Source organism: Medicago sativa, chromosome 5 (genome assembly GCF_051527215.1).
Source record: "Medicago sativa cultivar Bolivia chromosome 5, Bolivia_mono, whole genome shotgun sequence".
NCBI classification, from domain to species: domain Eukaryota; kingdom Viridiplantae; phylum Streptophyta; class Magnoliopsida; order Fabales; family Fabaceae; genus Medicago; species Medicago sativa.
This window is the reverse complement of record NC_140753.1, coordinates 78,427,064-78,449,560: the sequence shown is the minus strand read 5'-3', so window position 1 is coordinate 78,449,560 and position 22,497 is coordinate 78,427,064. Positions and strand designations below refer to the sequence as shown.

Here is a 22,497-nt window from a genome sequence, read left to right as displayed (position 1 = left end):
GAAATTCTGAGCAAGAAACGATGAGAAAGAATGTTAATCACCCAACAAAAAAAAGTTTCTTTTAGCAATATTTAAACATTATTATACAATTAGCAGCATGGGGGTTAATGTAGTGAATTTACAACGCACAAGCATAACTTAATTAACAACTATTCATACTGTAAGTCTAACATCAACACCAAAAACACTTCAAGAGTAAAGAAGATTCATTCTCTAAGTCTAACATCAACACCAAAAACACTTCAAGAGTAAAGAAGATTCATCCTCTAAGTCTAACATCAACACCAAAAACAGTAAAGAAGGGAGGATAAATAAAATATACTTTCAGAAAATCATAAAGAAACTCAGAATTTGTTCTTATTTATAGCCTCTGACATTCTTAAACTTCCTTTGATCGACAATAAGGATTCTGTCTAGTAGCACGATCACCAAACAATGGTTTTGTGCACACGATCACCAAAGTGTGATTGATACCTAGTTCTTATATACCTCCTTAAACTTTCATTCTCTAAGTCTAACTAACATCAAAACCCTAATGAAAACAATACAAAAACACTTTCACACTTCACAGTGAAGAAGGGAGGAGGAATAAAATATACTTTCTGAAAATCATTATCAAACATAAAGAAAGAAAAGTATGAAAGTAAAATACCTAGAAGCAAACGGATACTATCACATGAAACTCAGAATTTGATCTTATAGCCTCTGACCTTCTCAAACAATTCCTTTGATCAATAATAATAATAATAAGGGTTTTTTCTAGGAGCACGATTCACCAAAGAATAAGGGTTTTGTGAGAGAGTAGGAGCACGATCACCAAAGTGCGATCGATGTCAGTAATGACAAGGAAAGTGGAGGAAAGATATAATCGCATAGAGTGGTCTCCAAGTTTGTCTTATAAAAAGATTTGGTTTTTTTTTTTTTTTTTTTTTGAGGAAAAAGATTTGGTATTATTTGATTGAAATAACACTTTTAGAGGGAATATAATTTTTCTGTTCGATAGGAATTTTCGTAGGATGATTCATTTTATATTTGATTTCAATATTTGATTTTTGATTTTTTTTTTACAGTACATTGTGGGGTCCAAGATTGACTCACCGTTCAATTATTATTATTTTTTATTTAACTAATGAATATTTTTTTTAAGGATAATGAATATTATATTTGACTATTGTTATGAGGTGTTCCTAAGATATCTTGACCATCAAACAACCCCTAAAAATTTAGTCATTAGTCTTGATTTATTTTTAAAATTTTTGCAAATTGGTCACTCTAAATTATCATAAAATTGTAAAATAGTTTATTTTTATAAACTATTATCATTAAAAGTTCCAAATTTGTTGGAAAAATGACATGTTGAACAATATATAAAAATAAAAAATAAAAAATTAGATATGACACATACATGTTTTTTTTTTGAAGGTTTTGGTTTTATATAAGATGTCCAGTTAGGGATGACAATCGGTACCCCGGACATGGCAACAAAATCCGCCCCCGCCATACACGGCCACCCCCGACTCCGAATTTAACGGGGAAAAACCGATTTAACTAGGTGCGGGGGAAATCTGGATTTTTAGTACAGTGGAGGGGCCAGGGCGGGGGATGCTTACACCCGCCCCGCACCCACCCCGTCCCGCACCCGCTTTTTGAAATTTACTTTATTATATTTTATAATTTTATTTCTATAAACACCAACCTATTTTAATATATTATTACACTTTAGAAACATATTTATTATAATTATTTTGTTGTTTTGAATTTTTTTTATTAGATCTTTAATTATTAATATAATTATTGTTTTTTGTTACTATGAAAAAATATGCATTTTTTTTAATATTTTATAAAAAAATAGAGTTTTTGCGAGTGGGGGTGGGGGTGGTCCCGGGAGACCCGTCCCCATTGGGGGCGGGGTTGGGTGTTCAATTTTTACCCCCAATATAATTTGGGGACGGGGCGGGTACATGGAAGCGGAACTGGGACGGGGATGCTTAAAAACGCCCCTGATCTGCCCTGTTGCCATGTCTAGTATCCCATGGGTAGGGTACTATAATACCCCTCCCCATACCCGCGCTTGTAAAAAAATGTATGTACTCTCGTGGGCAATAACTTTAGTGTCTTTCCCCAAACCCTATAAGCACATAAGTGGTCATACCCGCACTCATTACCCGCATTTTAACTATGAAAAGACAATAAAAACATCACAATTGAAATAAAACTATAATAAAAAAAAAATAAACAGTTTCTAGGCTTAGGTTTAGGCTTAAATAGTTACAAATTTAATTAATTATACAATAAAAAAAATTATTTATCATATTATATAAATACGTATATGCGGGGCTGGGTAGTATAGTGTTCATACCTGAGCTCGTATCCATTTAAATTTACGGGAAATTATCTGGACCCATGAAAGCGGGATTTTACCCTACCATTACGGGTATTTTTTACAGGTGCCCGTCGCACCTGGGTCCAATCGTCATCCCTATGTCCAGTTTCCATGTCGGGGTGTTCTTGACACAATGTGATGATCATTTGAGCTCCCCCGTAACCCAACGGAGTGTCTATAAACTTTCAAGATTTACAAATTGATGCTTAAATTTGTAATAACTACTTTAATTACTCCATCCACACAAAATATAATGAATGAAATTAGATTGAATCATTTGAATTATCTAAAACCTAATCTCTCTAGAATGAAGTTGTAACAGAAATAGGAAACGATTCGAGTGCATAAATACAGCATGAGCAAGTTTTAGCAAGCACACAAGTTGCAACAATTTAATTTACGTGGTAACCAATTATATATTTGAAAAGGCATCATCATAAATCTTAATCTTAAATATTGATGAGCGTACCTCTACCAAGGTTCCTGAAAAGTCATGAATCCACATAAATAACCCTCTTTGTTGTCACATTTCTCATAATATACACTGCTAATTGCATGTGTCCTCTGAAATGGGACGTCCTCCTCTACATAGCAACTTCATCCCCACCATGGCCAACCGTATTTCTAACTTAGGCTTCCCACCAAATATCTTCCATTCCGAAACCTACGTTGTCTTCGGCTACATGGACAAGAATATTGCCTCCTTGCTACGACCTCTTTCACCATACAGCGATGATCGCAAGCTCGAGAGGGTTTTATTGCTTGGTGTAAAGTTGAATTTCTTCAACTCCATCCATAACTGCCAGCCAAAGGAGTTCTACAAATTTCTCAGGCATCTAAGAACCTCTGATGGACAAGTTGAGCTTCAAAAATTGTCGATGCAGGAGAAGCTTGAGAAGCGTGCTGCGGCTGCTGGTCTCGCTGTCCATGAAATGGCGTGCATTGCATTGGCTCAGATTCCGATGTCTGATCTTTGGACACGGAAGAATGAGATACGTAAGAAATTATATGAATCCATCATCGCGGATCATGAGAATCAGTCGAAGATTGCTCAACAGGCTCTTGCCACTTTTGATTGTTCAGAAGGAGGCATTCCAATGGAAAATGTTCCTGCTGAAGAAGAATCGGGCAATGCGGGTATCTAATGTTGCATTTCTAAATGTTACTGATTAATTATGGATCAAATGGGAAAAGATATCCTTTATATCTAATGGTTGCAAAGGGAGGAGATTGTCTCCAGTTTTTTTCTCTCATGTGTAATCTAAGCCCTCCATTAACCAAAGGTGGATAGTTAAACACTGTAGAAAACTGGAGGTATCTCCACTGGAGAGGATCCACTCCCGGTTGCAAACATGCTTACCCTAATTGCTAACCCTAAACCTAAAAAAATGGCTCCAAAATTTGAAACTTGAAATGCATTGGAAACCATGATAATTACTATCCACACTGCTCCCACATGACTTAGGAAACATTAGTCTCTCTCACTTCCCTTCTAGCGTGTAATTTCCAACGCTTTCTTCTCCCTATATTCAGCTTTCTCTCTTCCTCAACACAGAACAACAACTCCTTCTTCCTCTTTTCTCAATCGATTTTCAATTTTGTTTTCACAAACCCAAACCCTCTCTCCCTCTCTCCCATACATAGCTTCTTCTTCCTCTCCTCCCAATCGATTTTCTTTTTTCTCCCCACAGACCCAAACTCTATCCCATACTGTTTCAATTTTCCATTTCAGGTAACAAGCAAACCCTTCTGCCCTGCGTTTTTGCCGATTCATCGCACCGTATTGCCATCTCACAGTGTCGTCCTCCACTATATTGTTCTCCTATCATTGTTCTTATCTTTTCCTGCCGCCATTTCATCTTCTTCTTGGACTGCAGTAAACCAAACATTTTACTTCATTTGGTTTTCATGAAATTGGTTTCATTGTTTTTCATAAGTTTTGATTTTGATGAAATTGAAATAATTATTCTTCTTCTATGGTTTTGTTCAAACTGGTGAAAGAGGTTATGACATGAAAGAGGGGAAAGAGGTCATCACTGGAAACGAGAAACCTAATCTCTTTCACCAGTAAGCACAACAATTTCATTCACCCAAGTTTTTAGAACCCTCATCGCCTCCACTTCCGACACCGTCATCTGAAGACCACCGTCGATGGAGGTATGCTATTTGTTCTTTCTCAATTTGTTATTCAATTTGTTCTTTCTCAATTTGATATCAAATTTGTTCTTTCTTGATTTGATAAGCTTAGCAATTGGGGCTGACTTTTCTTTTGCCATCACAGTGTTTGAACACCAGAACAGTGCAATATTACTCCTCTAAAAGCTGCTGCAGATGCGTGGTGCCACTTGGACGTTCGTAAAGGTATGAATATATTTATGTTTTATTTATGCAATTACAATAATAAATTGATTGATTTTTCTTGCTGTTGTAAGTTTGTTTATATTATTTTTTATAATCCAATCTATTTCTTAGATGTAATGTTCTAATTTATGGTTTCTGGTATTTTTCCTTTGTTTTGTTAGAGATACCTGCATGCAATTCATGAAGCAATGGTTGAATTTGAAGTAAGGATTTCAGAATTTCAGTTGGAACTAACAAAATGGGTAATTTTCACTCTTACATAACTTTTTTGTTGTCGGCTGATTGTTTTCATTTTGTTGTGCATTTTTCTTTCTACGAATTTAAGTATTCATTTTGTTCGATTGCTGATGTGTTTAGGATGAGTTAAGTGTTGATTGTTTTATGTCATTTTCGTTAGAAGGTTACTATAAATAGTAAATTCCAATGGTATATGTTAATGTCTTCTCACAAAGTTGTTATACTAACACAATCAACTGTCCTGTTTATCTATTTATGATTCCCTGTTCGTGTTCTGTTTCAGCATAAAATTAAAAAAAATGGTAATACTTATATGCAAAAGTGGTAACTGGTAATACTTATAACTATAAGTTGATCAGTTTTACATCATACTAGGTGCTAAATTGTGCTGTCTATAAGATTTTGTGTTATCACATGAATAAAGGATCACGCCATATGTACATATTCTAATATTTGTTTTAAGTCTTTAAGTCTATATGTAAATAAGTTCCCCCTCCTAGATGTGTTTTATATTGCATTTTTTGTTTTTATCAATATTAAAATAAAGCATACTCGAATGGAAGTTGTGTTCATTTTCCATACAATTGATATGATCAATATTCTACTTTTTAATCATTGATTTGTTGTGTTCATTTTCCATACAATTGATAAGATCAATACTAATCTTAAATTTTGAATTTTAGGAACAACATAATGAATGGAAGTTGAACTAACTCACTTTGAGCCAAATTTGCAGTCCTTGATGAATGATGAGTGATGGCGGAACTAACTCACTTTGAGCCAAATTTCCACACAATGACCACTGAAGACTTATATAATACATATATTTATGCAAATTTTGTAGATATATAAACCAGTAGGAACCATGCCGTGCTAATCTTATAAGTTATCCAACCAAATATTTTTTTGTTGGCGGAAAGGCATTGGTTCATTCCTTACGAGGGTCATGAAATTGAATTTAGCTAGGATGGCTATATAAGAAGACATGCAAATGTGCATTGAAGGATTCAATTTACCAGCATAAGAACTGAATGTGCATTTAGGGTTTAGGGAAGGATGCAAATGCAGACATGCAAATGTGCATTCCTTACTTTAATGATGTTTATATCCAACAATTCTATAGTTCTACACAAGTTACAGAATTCAGTTTTGATCTTCGTCCTGTTTTTGAATTGGATTTCTATCTAATTTGCTATTTTCTATTATATTCATTGTTGCAAATCAAATGCCTTAGTTGGCAGCTTTATAATTGGCAGCTTTATAATGCTTTTGTCCCTCTATACATACTTGGATTTCTATCCAAGTATGTATTAATTGGCAGCTTTATAATTCAATCATGTTGACAGTGGTGTAATCCTTTATATTTCAAGTATCTATTATATCTCAAATTGCAATCAAACTTACAAGTCATATAGGCTCATTTAAAAAAAAATTACTGATAGGTAAAAGCTTATTTATACTAAACAAATTATCATATATACGTATAACATGAGTTTTGTAGACAGACCTGATGATATTTTGCACCTATATTTTTTTATTAAAAAGTGAAGGTAATGTTTTGAACTATATATGACCCGTGCGGTAGCACGGGTGAAAAGTCTAGTTATGCATAATAGAGATATTGAAAGAAATTAACGTTGTTTTAATTGATAAAAGATGTGAATTCAATTGCAAATTCTTTTGGTTATCGAGTTTATTGTGCTAACATTGTAACTAAAACTAATTCACTACCACCAAATTAATTTACACTCTCAAAAGCATCATGTTCAATCTTCCATATCAATTTCGGTATGTTAGTTTAATTTAGTTTAACTCCAATTTTTTGTTGGGAAAAGGTTTCTATATTGTTCCACCGGTAGAACCAGTTTTAAAGTCAATCAACTACACTCTCCGATCACAATTATAAGCAGAAATCAACATTTTAGATTCATTCATTAAATTATGTATGTGGTCTATAATAAAGACTATATCCATCATTAATTGAATGAATTTAAAATATAGATTTATGCTTATAATAGTGACGGGAGAGTGTACGAAGTACGAAGAGTTATACTTCCTATGTCTTGAATTAGATGTTACATTTGAATTTTGCACACTTTAAATAAATATTATTCCTTCTGTATTTTATTATAAATCAATTTACGAAAAAATATTTGTATTTTATTATATAAATCATTTTACAATACTAATGCATCGTTAATAATTTTCTAACGTATATACTCCATATAGTCTTATATATAAGCCAACAAAAAAAAATCACACCCTAGAACGCACATAAATGAAAAAAATTGCTAATAATATTGAATCTTTATTGAAAAGGCTAATATCTCTTCCAAGGTGAGTTCTTCGGCGGACTGCCTTCATAAGTGTCCATTGTGGATGAATACTTAAAATCAACAAAAATAATAATGACGATCAATGGTACTATTGAGAAATAAAAAATAAAAATAAAAACTCATGATATTTCTCATATTCACGGCTAAAACGATGACTTGATTGATGTCAGTTCAATAAGAGCTACATAATTATTTTTGTTGTTTTAATTAAACGAGGAGAATCAACATCTACTACCAAGAGACAACATCTACGGTGGATCACTTATAAAGGTGGTTTCTTATTTGAATTCTTCTTTTCCAATTGTTTGTCATGTTCTATGTCGAATGCAGAGAAAGCGATATGGAACACCATGCCGAGCAACATATATGAGGAAAAGAAGTAAACATGCACATTATCCCAATCATTCGTGATGACTTGCACAAAGTCAACCTTGCAAGATTGACAATCAAAGCACGAAATGTTTGGATCATTATTCCAAGAATTACAGTCAGGGTTGGTATAAGTAGCATTTCCGGCCTTTGTCCAGGTTGTTGAATTCTGATAGGTAAAACCACAGTCGCTTGAAGGCTTGCAACATCCATACTGCAAAAAAATATTAAAAATTTGGAAATCCGTAAGGTGTCGAAAATTTAATAAGCTTAAGAAGATAAAAGACAGATATACTTAAAAATGAATATGGTAACTCTCAGTTTTAGTGCAAAACGAAAGCAGCCATAATAAATTTTAGATTATGATCAAACATTAGACCATAGGAGGCATTAGTAGTTTTATGAATGAGGTCACATACTAGAATAATTTTTTTTTTGAAGGAACTAGAATAAATTTTTTGAAATCAAGGAATCAACAACAAATTAAACATGCGTAATTTTTGTTGTTGAAATTTTTGGCTTCGTTGAGCATTAAAAGTTTACCCCTCAAGAAATGTACTCCCTCCGTCTATAAATAATAGTCGTTTAAGGTTTATGCACGATTATTAAGAAAATGATTCTTTGTGTTGATTTTGATGGTAAAATTAGTATCATTTACTAAAACACCCTTATTAATTGTAGTTAGTGGAGTAGTTAAGTTGGATGAAATTCAATAAAATAAGGTATAATAATAGAAAAAAATAATAAATGTTGCATTGATATTACAATTATTTTGAGAAAAAGAAAAAATGGTAAAGAGACAATTATTGTGAAACGGATGAAGTAAATGTTAAGGGAGCTTCTACGGTGCAGTCAGGAAACTGACTTTTTTGAAAAAGTTAATTTTGATTTTAATGTTTGATTCATTTTTAAATTGTTGATTACTGATTAATGATCAATAGTAATTCATCTAGTAATGCTTGCAACATCTTGGACTTAAAGGTACTATTTTATCGTTGGAATCTTTAACATGCAAACAGAGTTGATGATATTATGTGATAGTCTGAAGTGTTACACTTTGTGGGATGTTACACTTATAAAAAGGTAAGATAAAATTAGATTAAGTGTAGTTTTGTTAATCTGATGAATTGATGATACTATGAGGACTGAACTTTTGATGTCATTGTACAAACAGTGGGGTGTTACTCATTACATTTTTGATGTTATAGTGTTAACTTCATCAAAAAAGTCATTCTTATGACTTCACCATAGAATTTTCCAAATGTTAAACCTCTACCTAGGGGCATTGAATAACTTAGGGTTAAATATGTTTTTGGTCCCCATAAATATGTCAACTTTTCGTTTTAGTCCCTCTAAAATTTTCCTTCAACTTTTAGTCCCTATAAAATTTTCAATCTTCATTTTTGATCCCTCTTTTAAAGTAAACTCTTAAGTAGAATTCATATTTTTTAATAAAATTTTTCAGAAAAATTCAAAAAATTATAAGAATCACTCCTAAAAAAATTTAGAATTTTTTTTTAAAACATGAATTTAATATGAATTTTTATATTTTTTACGGTTAAAAATTCATATTTAATTTGTGTTTTGTTAAAAAATTCTAATTTTTTTTAGGATTTTTTTTTGAATATTTTACACATTTCTGCACAATTTCATTAAAAAATACGAAAATTAAATTAAAAATAGGGACCAAAAGTAGTGATTGAAAATTTTATAGGGACTAAAAGTTGAAGAAAAATTTTAAAGGGACTAAAACGAAAAGTTGACATATTTATAGGGACTAAAAACATATTTAACCCAATAACTTAAATTGAACATGGCTCTACCGTTAAAATTTCACCTTATCTGGCCTTGTCTTGAGAAATTTGTATCTATTTTTCTTCTCAAAAATATTAAATAAATGATAATATCAAACTTCATTGGTTCCGTGTATTTACTGATAGAGAGAGAAACAATTTTTACATGATGTTATGATATCAATAGAGAATAAGTCAAGTCATTAAAGCTAAGTCTGTTAAGAGTCATATATCAGATGGGTGATGGCCTGACAATATGTTTATAAGTGAGGGCAATTTTCACTTCACAAGCGGTTTTGTGGATTGTGTTAGCCCAACCACAATTTCTAATATAATCAACAATTTAGTTAGTGGAAAGAGACATGTGTCACTTGTCCAATAATTAAGGGTAAATTGCTACTCCCTCCGTTCCTTTTTAATTGTCACTTTTGTAGAAATTTTTTGTTTCTAATTAACAATCACTTTCAAAGTTCAATACATCATTAAATGTTGTTTTGCCATTATTACCCTTGGTTATTTATTGTAGAGAGAGAAATATATGAAATTAGATATTAAGGGCCTGTTTGGTTTGGCTTCTGAGAAGCAATTCTAGCCCAAAATCAATTCTCTACAGTGCCAAAAGCAATTCTAGCCAAAAACAACGTGTTTGGTTCAGCTTTTCAGAATTGCTTTTATCCTCCAAAAGCAATTCTCCATGAAGCTACAAATCCTAGCTTCTAGCTTTTCTAGAATCAATTCTCCTTGAACAACGTGTATAGGTTTGTATATTTTATTATTACAACATGTTATTTTACTTTATTGCCCTTTATCAATTCTCATTCTTTATCAATTCTCCTTTAGCTATGTCTATTTTAGTAATTATACATTCAAAAGCAATTCTACATAGAATCAATTCTCCTTGAACAACGTGTATAGGTTTGTATATTTTATTATTACAACATGTTATTTTACTTTATTGCCCTTTATCAATTCTCATTCTTTATCAATTCTCCTTTAGCTATGTCTATTTTAGTAATTATACATTCAAAAGCAATTCTACATAATTGCATCCAAACATAAATCATTTTGTTTAATCAATTCTACATAATTGTATCCAAACATAAATCAATTCTCTCAGAATCAATTCTGTCAGAATCAATTCTATCAGAATCAATTCTCTCAGAATCAATTATATTCAAAGCTGAACCAAACGGGCACTAAATGATGAAGGTTATTATAGGAAAAAGATAAATTGTTGTGTCAAAAGTAGTAAAATGTTTGTGTTGTCTTGGTTTGTGTAAAAAACTCAAAAGTGACAATAAAAAGGAACGGAGAGAGTAACAGAAATGGATATAAAAAAGAGAAAGGATGAATTATGTCAGGGTATGAAAATAGTCTCTGTTTCTCACCCTGAATATTCTTCTCTGTTTCTTATCCCTTTCTTTTGTACTTCTCTGAAACTTTAGTATTTTACTCAAATTATCCCTTTCTTTTGGACTTCTCTCTCGAACTTCAGTATTTTACTCAAATTATCTTGTAATGCTTTATTGCAATCAATAAATGATACAATTATCCAATTCTTATTCAATTAGCTGAGAAATTGTTACTCTTAAGAGTCAAACCCTTACATGATATGCCACGTCATATTGTAACGCAAGAGAACCAAAATTCACATACCACCAAACAAAATGCAATATGTAAAATGCCATAATTTCTACGTAAAAGTTGATCATAAAACAAAATAACAAAAAACTCAAACCAGGAAAGATCATAAGATCATAAAACAATATGTAAGTGAAATCTTGCAATGTCATGTAGCCATAAGTTAAAAATATATTGTCTAAAGTATCTATATTTTTACCTATGAACATCTGTCTTTCAAAAATATGGAAAGAAAAGTCTTGTATGTATATATAGCTGAGAAAAGTCTTATTCAATTAAAGACCTTAACTAGTGCCTGGGGGCACTGGTTAACATTTCTATATATATACTAGTTTTGGTAATTAACGAAGCCAAAAATTTCAACCCTAAATATGAATTGCATGCAAACTCAAATTTTGATGACAACCCATAAAAGCAATCAACAACAAGAACATAAATCCAATAAACAAAAAAATTCTAACCTGAATTGGTGAGAAGTGCTCAGTGTAGAATTTACGAAAAATATCATAAGAAAATTGGGAATGAAAATCTCCGCAAAATTGTTGAGGTTGCAAACAACTCTTAATCGTATTCCAATTGTTGTCATTGTTAAATTTTTTCTGTAACCAAGATTCCGTGCCATTGAAACGAACAACACTACTGAAGGTGAAGATGGAGAATAGAAGAACCAGTGGTATGACCAAGAGAAAGATATAGAACCCAAGAATTGAAAGTGATCGACAACATGAACCTATGAGACCCAGTAGAGAAACCACAACGAGGAAAACGCCGAGTACCAGTAGTGAGAGTTTGTGAGTGTTTGTAAACACATATATTTCCCTTTATTAAAAAGATCTGCAGCAGCAGTCCGGAGAGTAGGCATTATTGGCCGAACTTCGTTAACAATCTTGTGTGTTGTTATTCCGCATTTATTTCACTTCTACTTAATCTGACCATGGGGAAATTGTGCGTAGTTTCCTAACAACTGGTATCAGAGCTCCTGGCTCGGTATCTCTGTTATTTTTGGCAAAAGTACTTTTCGTGAATAGTGATTTTCGTGAATAGTAAATTTCGCGAATAGTGAAAATTTGGTCAGTGTTACCAATTTGTTCACGGAGGTGTTCTAAAACACAGTGGTTCACAAAATTTGTCAAAGAAGATCCAGAGGAGGTTAGATTCAAGTGGGAGTTATGGCTGCAGACGAAGGAAAGGTGAAAATTGAAAAGTTCGATGGTGCGGACTTTGGTTTTTGGAAGATGCAGATCGAAGATTATTTGTATCAGAAAAAGCTATATCAACCTCTCACAGAAAAGAAACCAGAATCGATGAAGGATGATGAATGGAACCTTCTCGATAGACAGGCACTTGGTGTTGTGCGATTGTCGTTATCTCGAAATGTTGCTTTTAACATAGCAAAAGAGAAAACCACCGCTGGTCTTATGAAGGCTCTTTCTAGCATGTACGAAAAGCCTTCAGCATCAAATAAAGTTCATTTGATGAGGCGGTTGTTTACACTTCGGATGACATAAGGCGCATCAGTGGCGCAACATATCAATGAACTTAATATTGTCACAACCCAATTAAGTTCAGTTGGTATCGAATTTGACGATGAAGTACGAGCATTGATACTTTTGTCTTCCCTACCAGATAGTTGGAGCGCTACTGTCACAGCTGTGAGTAGCTCCTCGGGAAGCAAAAAGATGAAATTTGATGATGTTCGAGATCTGGTTCTCAGTGAAGAGATCCGACGAAGAGAGTTGGGTGAATCTTCATCCTCTTCAGTATTGCATACAGAGTCAAGAGGAAGAAATTCAACCAGAGGAAATGGACGTGGTAAATCAAAGGCCAGACGATCCAAATCCAGAAATCATCGTAGTTCTCAGAACTCGAAATCTATCGAGTGTTGGAATTGTGGAAAGACGGGACACTTCAAAAATCAGTGTAGGCTCCCAGCAAAGAATCAAGAGGCGAAAGATGAGGCAAATGTTGCTTCCACCTCAGGAGGAGGTGACGCGTTGATATGTTCTTTGGAGAGCAAGGAAGAGTCTTGGGTGTTAGACTCTGGAGCGTCTTTTCATGCCACCTCCCAGAAAGAATTGTTCAAGAATTATGTCCCTGGTAACCTTGGTAAAGTTTACCTTGGAAATGAACAATCATGTAAGGTTGTGGGCAAAGGTGAAGTTAAGATTAAGTTGAATGGGTCTGTATGGGAATTGAAAAATGTCAGACATATTCCCGACCTCACGAAAAACTTAATCTCCGTAGGCCAGTTGGCTGACGAAGGTTACACAACAGTCTTCCACAGTGATGACTGGAAGATTTCAAAAGGTGCAATGACCATAGCTCGCGGTAGAAAGAGTGGTACTCTTTACAAGACAGCTGGAGCATGCCATTTGATTGCAGTTGCAACAAATGAAAATCCTAATCTATGGCACAAGAGATTAGGCCATATGAGTGAAAAGGGGATGAAGGTTATGCACTCAAAAGGAAAACTACCAAGTCTTCGGTCAATAGAAATTGACATATGTGAAGACTGTATACTTGGAAAGCAGAAGAGAGTCAGCTTTCAGACAAGTGGAAGAACCCCAAAGAAGGAGAAACTTGAGCTTGTTCACTCCGATGTTTGGGGTCCAACAACTGTCCCATCCATTGGTGGGAAGCATTACTTCGTGACTTTTATTGATGATCACTCTAGGAAGGTATGGGTATACTTTCTGAAGCATAAGTCTGAAGTATTTGAAGCTTTCAAGAGATGGAAAGCCATGGTGGAAAATGAGACAAGTTTGAAGATCAAAAAGCTCAGAACCGACAATGGTGGTGAATATGAAGACACCAAATTCAAGAAGTTTTGCTACGAGCACGGGATCAGAATGGAAAGAACTGTGCCAGGCACTCCCCAACACAATGGTGTAGCTGAGCGTATGAATAGAACATTGACTGAGAGAGCCAGAAGCTTGCGTGTGCAGTCAGGCTTACCAAAGAACTTCTGGGCAGAAGCAGTCAACACATCAACTTACTTAATCAACCGAGGTCCATCGGTGCCATTGGAGCATAAAATACCAGAAGAGGTATGGAGTGGAAAAGAGGTAAAACTCTCACATCTTAGAGTTTTCGGCTGTGTAGCATATGTGCACATTAGTGATCAAGGTAGAAATAAACTTGATCCCAAATCCAAGAAGTGCACTTTCATCGGTTATGGTGAAGATGAGTTTGGCTACCGTCTCTGGGATGATGAAAACAAAAAGATGGTTCGCAGTAGAGATGTGATCTTTAATGAAAGAGTGATGTACAAAGACAGGCATAACACAACCACCAACGACTCAGGATTGAGCGAGCCTGTTTATGTAGAGATGGATGATGTTCCAGGAAGTCCCACAGATGAGAGTCCCCAATCAGAGGAATTGGCAGAATCAAGCATCAGACAATCGTCTGACACACCAGTGCATCATACTCCAGTTCCCGAATTAAGAAGGTCTTCTAGACTTCGTTTTCCAAACAGTAGATACATAAACTACATGTTGTTAACTGATGGAGGAGAGCCTGAAGATTATGATGAAGCATGTCAGACCACGGATGCTAGTAAGTGGGAGCTTGCCATGAAAGACGAAATGAAGTCCTTGATCTCAAATCAGACATGGGAACTAGCTAAGTTACCCATGGGAAAGAAGGCACTTCACAACAAATGGGTGTATCGAGTAAAGGAGGACCATGATGGCTCTAAGAGATACAAAGCCCGACTAGTGGTCAAAGGATTCCAGCAAAAGGAAGGAATTGACTACACCGAGATTTTTGCTCCAGTGGTGAAGCTCAATACTATCAGGTCTGTCTTAAGTATTGTTGCCAGCGAAAATCTCTATCTTGAGCAGTTAGATGTGAAGACTGCATTTCTTCATGGAGACTTAAATGAGGAGATATACATGCACCAACCAGAAGGATTCTCAGAAAAAGGGAAAGAGAATATGGTGTGCAGGTTAAAGAAGAGCTTGTATGGCCTGAAACAAGCTCCAAGACAGTGGTATATGAAGTTTGAAAGCTTCATGCACAAGGAAGGTTTCCAGAAGTGCAACGCCGACCATTGTTGCTTCTTCAAGAGATATAAGTCAAGTTATATCATTTTGCTACTTTATGTTGATGATATGTTAGTAGCAGGGTCAGACATTGATGAGATCAAAAACTTGAAGATGCAATTGTCAAAAGAATTTGACATGAAGGATTTAGGTCCGGCAAAGAAAATTCTTGGTATGCAAATCACGAGAGATAAACAAAAAGGAGTTTTGCAGTTATCTCAAGCAGAGTACATCAACCGTGTTTTGCAAAGATTCAACATGGGCGATGCCAAACCGGTTAGCACACCGTTGGCAAGTCATTTTCGCCTATCTCAAGAACAATCACCTCAGACGGAGGAAGAAAAAGAACTCATGGCTAAGATTCCATATGCTTCAGCAATTGGAAGTTTGATGTACGCAATGGTCTGTACGAGGCCAGACATTGGCCATGCAGTGGGAGTTGTTAGCAGGTTTATGTCAAATCCAGGTAAAGCTCATTGGGAAGCGGTTAAATGGATTTTGAGGTATCTAAGAGGCACCACAGAGAAATGTTTGTACTTCGGCAAAGGAGAGATAAAAGTGGAAGGCTATGTAGATGCAGATTTTGCTGGTGATGTTGATCACAGAAGAAGTACAACTGGTTATATATTTACTGTTGGTACTGGAGCAGTTAGTTGGATGTCGCGAATACAAAAGATTGTTGCTTTATCCACTACAGAGGCTGAGTATGTAGCAGTAACAGAAGCCAGCAAAGAATTGATATGGCTTCAAGGATTGTTGACAGAGTTAGGATTCATGCAGGAGAAATGTGCTTTGTACAGTGATAGTCAGAGTGCGATACATCTGGCAAAGAATTCAGCATTTCATTCGAGAACAAAGCACATAGGTCTTCGTTATCACTTCATTAGATCTCTTCTTGAGGATGAGGTTCTAACATTGATTAAAATTCAAGGAAGTAAGAATCCTGCAGATATGTTAACAAAGGTGGTGACTATCGACAAACTGAAGTTGTGCTCAACTTCAGTTGGCCTGCTAGAGTAAGAAACCAGAGAAGACTGCTGCATGATCGAGGTGTGAAGACCGATTGAAATCAGTCTTCAAGTGGGAGATTGTTGGGACCCATTACATGTGATAGCCATGCCTTTCGGTGCAGTGGAAGACAATTTGCTTGCAATTGTCAAAAAGGGCATGTTAGGTACATGAAATGAAAGTTGCTTTCGGTACCGTCCTTCACTTTCTGTGCCGTCCAAGATTAAACAATTGTGCAACTTTGTTTTCTTTTGGTTCAAAATCCTCTATAAATAGAGGTGCATATTAGAAGCAATTTATTCCAACACAGAACAAGAAACACAACACAACACAGAAAAATACCACAACATATTAGTGTATTACATCAATAGAGTTAGAAAAACTCAGTGTGAGAATTTTAGGAGAAAATTCCTGGGTGTAATTGGGTTGTGGGTAGTGAGAGTTTGTGAGTGTTTGTAAACACATATATTTCCCTTTATTAAAAAGATCTGCAGCAGCAGTCCGGAGAGTAGGCATTATTGGCCGAACTTCGTTAACAATCTTGTGTGTTGTTATTCCGCATTTATTTCACTTCTACTTAATCTGACCATGGGGAAATTGTGCGTAGTTTCCTAACAGAAAATAACGAGTTTTTCAAACCAAACATCGCATTTTGTGTTAGCTTGTCCGGTACCCCATATCCATAAACCAAAAACCAACATTGAAATTGAAACAGCTAAAGCTACCACGTTCAGAATTCGGATCACGATGTTGCAGATTTGACCATTCTTGTATTTCTCACTTTTTTTATAATCCATGTCCTTAATCCCTGGGTTGGCTTGTTCCATTCTTGATGATGGTCAAATCAAATTATGTATTGATACGAAAGAATGTGAAGAAAAAGAAAACTGACGAGTTTTTATTACCATGTTTTTCTTGGTTGTTTTCCAGGACAGGTAAGGTGTATGTTAAGACAGAAATTGACAACAAGGGAAACATTAATAATAGGAATCAATACCAGAACTAATTTCAACTTAAATTATACACAATTCAAACTAGATTTTGGCAAATAGTTACAAGTTTCAAGCTATGAACAGTGACAGATCTAAAAAAATTATTAGGGGTCAAAGTTATATCATAAAAATTTATATAAAATTTTATAAACGCGTAAATATGCGAAAATTATACAGATTATGTTTATAATTGCCGTAAAATGTTGATTTATTTAAAATATTTGTCCATTTCTTACAGAGTATAAAAAAATATAACCATAATTAATTATTTTTTCACCACCAACATAGCATTAGTCACAACCTTTTTCAACAAACATAAGAATAGTTTAGATTATAATAGTAGTTTTATGGTCTAGCTAACAATATGCTCTAAGATAATTGGTTAAGGATTTCATAAAAATAAATTTTATCTTAAAAATAAGTGTTATTTTTATCGATATAATAATTACAATAACTTTTTATAAAAAAAACTACTTGTTTTGATTTATTAACTAGTGCTCGTAAAACATTCATTAGGATCTTTTTTAGTTTTGTAATTTTTTGTAATATAATAAATAAACTTTTTTTTTTTTAAGCAAAATAGAGGAGGCAGAAGGACTGCACACCCCTAAACTTCATTAGAAATAAAAAAAAAAATAGATACAATGAGGGGCGACTCAAGCCAAAAACCCTCAAAAGGAAACAAACCTAAAGCTTGGCATACCAAGCTTATCCTTACCAAAATGACTAGCAAGCATAGAAGGAACAGATTCCCCTAAAAACAAACCTTGATTAGACAAGCCAATGTTTGCAAGGGAATCAGCACGTTGATTTCCTTCTCTATAAATATGGGATATCATGAAATTCATATTTAACAAAAGCTTTCTACAATTGTACCACCTATTACTTAGACTCCAAGGCACTATGGATTCATTATCAAAAGCCATGACCACCAGCTTGGAATCAGTTTCCAGCCATAAATGTGTCCACTGTTTCTGATGTGCTACCTCTATTGCCCTCAAAACCCCACAGATCTCTGCATTTAAAGCACTACCAGGGCCGAGGTTCTCAGACACGCAAAGCAAGCAGTCAGCCTTCCAATCTCTGAAAATTATACCGCAGGCAGAATTGATGGAGGAGGCTGCACCATCAGTGTTAGCCTTGATCCAATTGATCAAAGGAGGGTGCCACAAGACTTCTATAATGATGGGGGCTCGAGGAGGATGTATAGAAATCTGAAACTTCTTTAAAACTTGAAAATCTGTCATTGATGATGAGGAGGTTAAAGTAGTACAGTTGCCAATCAAAGAGACACTAGAGGAAACAAGATTGATAGCTGACTTCCAATGAATAATCTTGTTATTGAATCTAGCTTGGTTTCTCACAAACCAAACAGATGAGAGAATATTAATGATTCCTGCTTTAATCACCAACTTACATTGAGGACTCCAGCTTCTGTCACAAAGTTTCCAGATGTCTTCAACATCATTGAAGTAGAGACGCAAGTTGATAGTTTCAGAGAACCAAGTCCATAATTTAATAACAAAGGGGCAATCAAAAAAAAGATGGAAAGTTGTTTCTTCATCATTCAAACAAAGACTGCAGATAGAGGGAAAGTTACAACCTCTTTCTTTGAGCTTCTCATCTGTAGGCATTTTGTCTTGCATAATTCTCCAGGCAATAAGAGACTTGGATGGAGGGATGTCCTTGCACCAGATAGTTTTAGCCCAATGATACTTCATAGAATGCTGACATCTGAACTCATAGGCATCTTTTAGAGTAAGATCTCCAGACGTGGAAGAACTCCAAACAAGCTTGTCAGTCTTAGAGTCTGCAGGGATAATGACTTGTTCCACAAGGTTCTTCAGGTTTGGAAAGATGATTTGAAGCTGCCAAGGAATACTCCACTGATAATTATGAATGAAGTCACTCACCCTTGATTGGAGGAAGGGTTGAATGTTGGTTGGAATCTGAAAAATATCACAAAGAGGTGGGCCACCCCAACTATCAGTCCAGAACATAGTATTTTCACCATCACCTATTAAAACTTTAGTTTGCTCTTTGATGACTGCATATTCATTCTTGACACCACTCCACAAAGAAGAAAAGATGTGATGGTTGATGATTCTTCCCTCCCTGAAAGTTCTACTTCTGAGAATCTTTGCCCAAGACATGTCAGAATTGGCTAGATTCCAACATAATTTCAAGTTTGAAGCTTCATTGAGTCTGATCATAGATCTGATCCCTAACCCTCCTTCCTCATATGGCTTACATATATTCTTCCAAGACACAGTAACAAGCTTCCTTTTGGAGATATCACCACTCCAAATAAATTTTTTTATGCATTTTTCCAATTCCCTGAGCAATGAAATTGGCCAAGAATACACTGTGAGGCTGTGAATAAGCATCCCTTGAACAACCGATTTGACTAGTTGCACTCTTCCAGCAATTGAAAGCAATGATGCTTTCCAGGCAGCCAGCTTAAGCCTCACCTTATCTGCCACAGGTTGAAAATAAACAGCTTTTGGCCTTCCTTTGAAAATTGGGACACCAAGATAAGTAAAAGGAAGCTGACCTATATTGAAACCAATGAAATCGGCAATTTGTGAAAGTCTAGCCTGGGGGATAGAGCCTGAGAAAAGAATGGATTTGCTAGCACTGAAAAGAATGTAATAAATAAACTATATGAAGACAATAATACTATATAAATGGAGTCGAAATGAATAAATATCTAATTTTGGATTAAAAATACAATAAACAAATAAAGGCAAGTGGGGTCGGCCGACCTCATTGCCCCCATCTTGGATTCGTGCATGGCTATGAAACTAACCTTGCCACGTAATCATAAAAAGTTATGGATCCTAGAGATATAAAAAAAAACCGATAAATTTTCTCTTTGAAAAATGTGCATTTAAGTTATAGTTGTAATTCAAAAAAAAAAAAATGTTATACTTCCTCCGTCTCAAATTATAAGCAAAAAAAAAACTCATTTTCTTTGTCCCAAATTATAGAAAAAAAAAAATCTTTTATCATATTTAACTATGTTGTTTCAAAAAATTATCGTTTCCAAAGGAAAATTAAATGCAAAGTGCATTCAATTTGCTCTCTCTTTCATTTTCTCAATAACCAATGAAAATTGTTTTTACATCTTCCTATAAAACTTATTTCAAAGATAACACAAGAAACTATATTACAAACTACTATGTTTTAGTTTTCTTAATAAGTGTGATTTTTTTTTTTTTTTGCTTATAATATGGGACGGATGGAGTAGTTGTAATTGGAGAGTGTTAGGTGTTTTTTTCCAGATTGATTTTACTTGATATCGTTAGTTAGTTAAGTCTATTTCAAACGAAGAAGAAGTGTCCTTTCATGTTAACAAAGTTTCTGAAAGGGTAGTTTGTTGGATTGACATATATCAAAGATTTTGATCGTCGAAATTTGAGATTGTGGTTCGTTATTAGTCTAATTAGGTCATATTCAACGATCAGATTTATTTTATTTAATACCATTAGTTGGTTGTGTCCCTTTAAATTTGACGAAGAATTGTCATTCTATGTTGATTATGTTTCTGATGAAGAGAAATGCTAGCAACACACATTCTAACAAACACTATTTTTGAAGAGGAATGCTGGCAACACACATTCTAACACACACTATGTTTGATTGGTTAAAATACATGATTCCTCTAATGATTATAAGAATTACTCATCATTGTTTTCTTTTAAAATAATATGGAAATTATTTAAAAAATTGAAACCAACCAGTCATAAATATTTTTTTATTAGTTATTTTGGTCCTTGAATATGTTTTAATAGGATATGTTTGCAATTGTGATATATTTTGGGACTAGGATGACAACGTCTCAAACATTTAGAGATAAAATGGTTGGTTGCTAGATAGTTTTGGTCAGAAATAAAGGACATTTCAATATGCTGATTGTTAAGGGTTTTATGTCCAATAATAGATTTACATGTAACAATACTAGTAGTTCCTGAGTTATAAATAAATGACAAAATCACAAGCATATATACACCGTAGAAGGTCCCTGGATCAAACCAATTGCAAATTCCATCAAAATTTCGGTGTTAAGCAATTGAGAAAGGGGAAAGACAAGATCAACGGATTTTAAGACACTTTCACTAAATGATTTCCGCTGTATTGATGATAATCAATAAAAGTAAGAAAAGCAAAAGCAAATTTGCTTATAAATTACCCTTGATAATTTTTCATGTTATGGTGGATTAACCAAGTGAATCAAATCTATTGAGAATGAGATTATAATCACTGGTTATGAACTTAATATAATTAATCTTAGTTGATTGACTTAAAATTTGTTGGACTAATAATACTCATATACATACTCATTATCTACTTGCTCCAAATAAAAATATATTCTTCCATAAAAAAAAAATACCACACCAAGAAAAATAAGAGGTGGAAAACATGAACTAAAAAAAGGGTAATGCATGGTCACATAATTCTCTTGACATGCTACAAACCATGAATTGGCACATGCGTATCAGTTCGCGATACTTTTTGTGAATTGGCTTGCACAAATTCTCCACTAACTCATGGAAACTTACGAACCAGCGAACCGACACAAATGGCAGGGCTCTTCAAATGCCTGAGAAATTTGTAGAACTCTTTTGGCTGGCAGTGGGAGTTTTCGATCATCGGTGTACTGTGAGAGAAGTCGTAGCAAGGAGGCAAAATTCTTGTCTAAGTAGCCAGAAGCAAAATAGTTTTTGGATTCAAAAATGTTTTTTGGAAAGCCTAATTAGTAATACGGTAAACCACCGGTATGTAAGGTGAGCGCTGTGTCACTCTCTTTTCTGGCAGACTTGTTTTTCCCAACTGTAACCATGAAGTTGGGGTGTTGAGGAGGTCTCAACTTTCAGGGACAAATACAATTACCACTAGAACTTGCCATCCTGAACTTTTTGAGAGAGATAGAAAGCTGTTTGAAAAAAGTGGCAAGAGGATGGTAATTGATAATGTTTTTTTATAAGGATTAAAAGGCCCATGATAGTGACTTTTCAGCCTATGGAAAGTATAATGCTTGTAGAAACCTTAATAACATGTTTGTGTTTGAGCTGATGAAAATAAAAGAATTGAAATCTTAGACCAATACTCATGTTGAAACAAACATTCTGTCCTATCAAAGCTCATAGAAACAGTGTTTGTGTGAAAGCAGAAGAAACAAGCGCAAATAAATTGTTTGTGCGCCGAGCAGAAACTATACAAAAACCAGAACAAAATCGTGCCCACATGGATTCTGGTTTTTTGGCGACGTAGATTCTATTTCGAAATAAAGATGAGAATTTTAATTTAAAAGAGAAAAAAGTAAGCATG

General features: G+C 34.5%; 1 long non-coding RNA gene across 1 annotated transcript; it reads left to right on the top strand.

Annotated features, from left to right (window-relative positions):
• Window positions 1-3,846: 3,846 nt before the first annotated feature.
• LOC146925365 (uncharacterized) lies at window positions 3,847-6,203 on the top strand. The gene is made up of 4 exons (XR_015010478.1): window positions 3,847-4,540; window positions 4,665-4,744; window positions 4,906-4,986; window positions 5,665-6,203. It is a non-coding gene; the product is annotated as an uncharacterized LOC146925365 (long non-coding RNA).
• Window positions 6,204-22,497: the final 16,294 nt, after the last annotated feature.